Source organism: Gopherus flavomarginatus, chromosome 4 (assembly GCF_025201925.1).
Source record: "Gopherus flavomarginatus isolate rGopFla2 chromosome 4, rGopFla2.mat.asm, whole genome shotgun sequence".
Lineage (NCBI taxonomy): Eukaryota > Metazoa > Chordata > Testudines > Testudinidae > Gopherus > Gopherus flavomarginatus.
The window spans coordinates 4,495,118-4,501,181 of record NC_066620.1 but is presented as its reverse complement, the minus strand read 5'-3'; positions in this window follow the sequence as shown (position 1 = coordinate 4,501,181).

Here is a 6,064-nt window from a genome sequence, read left to right as displayed (position 1 = left end):
TCTGAAAGGAACGACGCCCCTCCAAACACGGGACATGGGGGCAGTTGTGATTTGCAATGCTGCCACTGACCTATACTCAGTGAAAATATGGATATGGGGAAAAAACTGTACCCTTTTTTCTCCTATGCAACATGAAGATACTCTCCTGGTGAAGGGAGAGTTCTGTGCTCGCGGAAGCATGGGATCACTGGAGATAACAGGTGCTTGTCTTCTTTACAGTCACGTGAGGTCAGTTCTTAAGACAGCCTAGAGACAATAGGAGTCATTTTGCTTTTCAGTCTTTCTTCTTGACCACCCAGTAGGGGGGAAAAAGAAACACCCAGAGGTTTCCAAGATTGTGTGAGAGAGAAAGCAGTCTTTAAACAAGGTGTGCTCCTTGACAACCAAGGTTTAATGTGCTCTTAGCAAGCCCGTCCTTTCCTTTAGTGTTTGGCATTTTGCCTTTTCACCCCATAAAACCTTTCAAGGAAATCAACCCTATTACAACAGAATTAAGTCTTGGATCCCTGCTCCCAAAACCAACAGTGGGGGGTAGGACAGCGAGTGAAAATACACACACAACACTGTGAGCGTTTCGGGGAGGTTGGAACTTTCAGCGCAACTGCATGGGGGCGGATGCCTTTCCCACCTACTTATTTTTAATGACAGCATTCGCTGAGCTGCAATGAAGTCATGAGAGCAAATTAAATTCTGCCCTTCTTGGGTTAGATTGAAAAGGACAATCTTCACAGACAGAGTATATATTATATACATATGCTATAATGGAGAATAATATTTATTAGATGTTATTTATATTATAGTAATTCCTCAAAGCTCAACCATGTGTCTCGGGTGGGAGTGTAATATTCTGGGATCACTTTGGAGCTGGCTGTTGCGTTTCCTCCCATTTTTTGCAAACTGAGTCACATCCGCCTGTCTTGTGCGATGCTACTTTATTTTCTATGGTGACTTTCACAAGTACGGCATCTGCAAATCAGTACTAGTTAAAGAGTATGATAATCCTAGAAGGAGGGACACCCATTAACAGGTTTAGGCAGGGGAGAAAAACTCTGATTTCCTCGGATACTCGAGATGAGTGTAAGCAGCCCCCAAAGCTGCACTATGGACCAGCAATAACTGTAGCATAGGCAGAGATTTAATTGCATTTGAAAGATTGCAAGTGAATACAGTTCTGGCTTCCAAGTAAATACTGAACCGCGTAAAAGAGAGAAGGTCTTTTGCAGTAGAAAATACAGTAAATGTCCCATGAGATTTACGTTAATAAGTCTAAGGCCTGACTTAACTGCAGCTCTGCAGCTGTGTTCTTATCTGGCTAGAGGAAGAAGAGGAACAACAAAAGGGCCTAAGAAGCCCCAGTTGATGCATGGGAAAGCCATTGGCCGACCATTGTGGCTGCCCTTCTGCTGAGCAAATAGTTCAAACTGTTCATTCCCATCTTCTATTCTCTCCCTGGTACATTGTTTGTGTCCTTGCATTTCATTCTGCAAGGAAGATTGCTCTCTGGGCCTATAAGCAAACAGTCCAGAAAAGAGCCAACTATTCTCTTCTTTTCCCTGGAGAACTAGCATTTTTATTTCAGCTCCAAGCTGTCAAAGAGCTGGAGAGTTTGTCAGTATCGTGAATTAATTGCTTTAAGCTGGAGCAGCCTATATGTGCCTCCAAATGTCCAGAAGATGTTTATTAATAATGTTTCCTCTGGTTTTGTTCCAAGCTGTTCTTTCCAATGCAGTGGCCTCTATTCACAAGCTAAGCAGCACGCCTGCCCCTGGGTTAGAGAGGCTGAATGAAAGCTGCTTAGGGAGAATTCATAATTGCTCACAAGGTATTGCCAGACTGAGCTAAAAACATGTATATGTTTTGCTGCTGCAGGCATGGTTATCAGGTCAGAAATTCCACCTTAGGACATGACACGGGGAATAAGTCAAAGAAGATGGATGGCGAGGGCTGGGTGACAAGGAGTAAGCCCTTGTTTAAACACAAATATCTTTGATAATTAACAAAAGTGGCAAGGAAATTACCAGAAAAACCCACCCAAAAGGTAAATGGAGTTGTGTTTAAATATGATATATTTTAAAGAGTTCCCTGGTGTTGAAGTCCCTCTTTAAGGGAATGAAATAATAAAGCAATTTATATACCAATAGAAAGCCCAGCTCCTTAGTGCCATTGTGTAAATTTTCCACTTGACTTTTCATTATCTACCTGAACAAAATCAATCTATATGTATGGGATCAACATACAATTCCAGAGATAAAAGGCGAAATAAATGTGCTTTGCATATCCTGCAGATAAAAGGCCCAGGGCTCCTCTTCCTCTTCAGGCAGATGCATTTTATAAAATAAATCATCTTGGAAAGGAAAAGGAGCAAGGCAGTGCTGGATCTTAAGTGTTTACTCCTTTGCTTGAAATATTGATCCTGTCAAATGAGCAGTGGTTAATGAGTAACTCCAAAGGAAAAGCAGCTCTTTTGGCTCCCCGGTCACAGGATGGGCCGATCTCTCTCCTTTTCGGCTTGCAGTCTGCAGCCCCTTTTATGCTAGCACTGAACTCTTAGTGCTGCTTTCATGGAAACGCATTGCAAAGTTCTAGACCCAGGTACAAAGGCACATTGGCCCCATGGGAATTGTGAGATGAAAGGGAACAGGAAATCCAAAGTGAAGGGAGACATTCTGGATCAAATTCTGTCTTCCGTGGAAGACCCCACAGGGAGGAAGGGGCAGGACTAGAGATACCTGGGAAATTCGGGAGGTGTAATCCTGGCCCTATTGAAATCAGTGGGAGTTTTGCTATTGACGTCAGTAGAGCCAGGGTTTCACCTCAAAACCTTACATTCACTAAGGGCCTGATCCAAGGCCCCTGGGAGCCAGTGGGAGTCTTTCAATCAACATAAATGGCCTTTGGATCAGGCCCGGCGTTCCCCTGGCCTCATGCAGTAGGGAGGTAGTTTTCGCACCCCACAGTGTGCTGAAGAGAGTGGCCCATCTAATCCCACGGTCATCCAGATCTCCATGGACAAACCTAAGGACTCAGGGCCTGTATAGAGTCCCTGTATTTTCATGGAGGGGAAGTCCAAACGCGGCAGCATTTCTCCCTCTGGATCCAAACTCCCACAGCCTAATCCAACGCCCACTGGAATCTGTAAGAGTGTTCCTAGCTTCGCAACCAATTTCGTGTCTCTCCCAGATAAGTCTTTTAAGCCAAAGTTTTCGGAAGTGGCCACTCGCTTTTGAGTGCCTTGATTTCTCAGCTCCCCTCTAGAAGCTTAGAGAACCCAGGTTTCAGAAAGGGCTTCGCATCTGCAATTCAGATTGAAATCAACAGGCGCTGTAGTTGCTCAGCACTTCAGGAAAATCAGACCAAATTAGGGTGACCAGACAGAAAAAATTGGGACAGGGGGCAGGGGTAATAGCAGCCTACATAAGAAAAAGACCCAAAAATAGGGACTGTCCCTATAAAATCGGGACATCTGGTCACCCTAGACCCAATCTGGGCACCAAAAAGAAATGGAGGCCACTTTGGAAAATGTCAGTCTTACACCCTCTGTGAAATGGAGATGATGATAATGACCCATCGTGCAGGAAGGTTGTGAATCTAAGGCCTGGCATACATTTTTCAGAAGTGCTCAGTTGGCGTAGGCTCCTAAATCTCATTTTCAAAAGTGATTTAGGAGCCTAAATCCCATGGGTTTAGGCCCCCAAAGCCCAGGTCTTTGAGGTATTTTGGTGAAATACCTTCACTGAAATTAATCTGAATTTGGCACCTAGATATCTGTGAATATCTGGACCTAAGTGCCTGAGCCAGGTTTGAAAATGGGACTTAGCTGTCCAAGTCCCAATTTGGCATGGCAACACTGAAGCAAACCTAAATACCTTTAAAAATCTGGGTCCCAAGGAGTCTAATTCCCATGGTCTTTCAATGAGACCTAAGATCCGCAGTGCCTCGGCCACTTTTGAAAATGGAACTTAGCCATCTAAGTCAGGCACAGTTGAAAATTCTGCTTCTTTTCTATGCAAAAACATTACACCGATTTCACTTAGGTTTTTAAACTGACTTAGTTTAATCCAGGGCCAATGCATTTGGGAATACTCTTGTTTGAGTTTGAGTGGCTTATTTCAGTTTAACTTCAACTGTTTCCTAATCAATTTAAACATAACCAAAGTAAACCTCTTTTGAATCTGAAATAAATGTTTACACAGCAGTTTGCACCAGCTCAACCAAATCAGTTTAAAACTGGGGCAAGTTTCTTGTGTAGATAAGGCCTTAACGATTCTATGTTATTTCTACACTGCAAAAAACCCCGCGGCAGTGAATCTAATTACAAAATTAAGTTGACCAGCCACTGCAGTTATTAAATCACTTTTGTGTGTGCACACTTGGCTTCTTGTGTCAGTGATGCATGTCCTCACCTGGACAGATTGTATCGGTTGTACTGTCAGTGTGGGGCATTGTGGGATGGCTTCTGAAAGCCAGTAACAGTCGACGTAAGCAATGCAGTGTCTACACAGACATTGCATAGACCTAATTACATCGACCATGACCCTATGATGCACCGGGAGGTGGTGTTACTAAATTGGCGTAGAGAGACTTACATAGGTGGCAGGAGAGGCGCCGACTCCATGGGTGTTCTGAGGAAAAAAAATAGTGGGTGTTCAGCACCCACCAGCAACCCCGCCAATCAGATTCTTCCCAACACCTCCTATCTGCTGTGATCAGCTGTTCAGCGGCGGGCAGGAGGCGCTGTGGGGGGGGGAGGAGCAGAATGAGGTGGGAAGGGGTGGGGTTTGGACAAAGGGGTGGAGTGGGGGCAAGTCCTGGGGTGTAGCGGAGGTTGAGCCTTGGGAACTCATAAAGTTGCCACCTCTGGACGGCAGCCAAAATTAAGGGAAGACACTTCCACTGCTAGGTCAACACAAGGCAGCTTACGGTGACCCTGCAGTGTAGATAGGTCTCATACCCCAGGTCTCAGACTCAGGCTCACAAGGCTCATGCTATGGCACTAAAAATAGCCGTGTGGACATTTCCTCTCTGGTTCTAAATCAGGGCAGAGAGTGAGTATGTCTACACTGCACACTAAGCCCAGGGCTCTGCTCACACAAAAATCAGTCTGACTCGGGTCAACAAGCATTCAGGACCCATGTCCTAGGGCCTCTCTATGAGCATGGATCAGAGCCAGAATCCCACTGGGAATCAGGTCCAAGCCTGTAACTTTGCAGTGTGAATGCAGGTCAAGCCATAGATCTGAGTCAGAAAGTCTGCATAGTGGAATAGGGTTGTGTGAGATCCAGGTCTAGCAATTGTAAACCCAGATTTACACAGACCCACGGACCCAGCCTCGGTGACCAGTGTTGACATATCCGTAGTGATGCATGCAGGAGAAATGCCTCCAAATATAAAATGAATAAAGAAATAACTTTGTGCCTTCAGTTACTCCTGTGCATCCCCCAGTGAAATCAATAATCAATTGGCTGCTTTCCAAAGGCCTCAGAAAAAGATAAATTAGGGTAAAAAAATTGTTCCTGAAAGGTTATAACAATATGTTTTATTTCTATGAGAACTCTATTCCAGTTTCACAGATCAACATACATTGCCTTAGTCTCTAGCTGGTGGGATCTCAACCTGGGGGAGTGCCACCCTCTCTCTTTTATGGCAAGATTGATGGGAGGGGTCCCTATTTTTTTTCCTTTTCATAACATGCAGTCACAGTATGAAATCACACATTTATGAACCTTGGGGTAATATAGATTCTTATTTCTGATCAGCTGCCTGTGTACATATGTCTTCCCTGTTGTTGCGTTATCTGAGCACCTCATAGTTTTTTAACGAATTTATCCTCACATATACCCACATGAGGTAGGAAAGTGCTGATGGGGAACTGAAGCACATAGCGGCAAAGGGCTTGCCTACATGAACTTTTAGTTCATGGTAAGATGGTGAGCAAATCTACCCCGCACTAGCCTGCCACAGACAAATGGTTCCTGTCGAACCTGCTTCTGTGTGTTTATAGTTAATGCGCTTTGATCGTGTCCTTGTCAAAATGGGACTAGAACTGTTAATGCGCATGAATAAG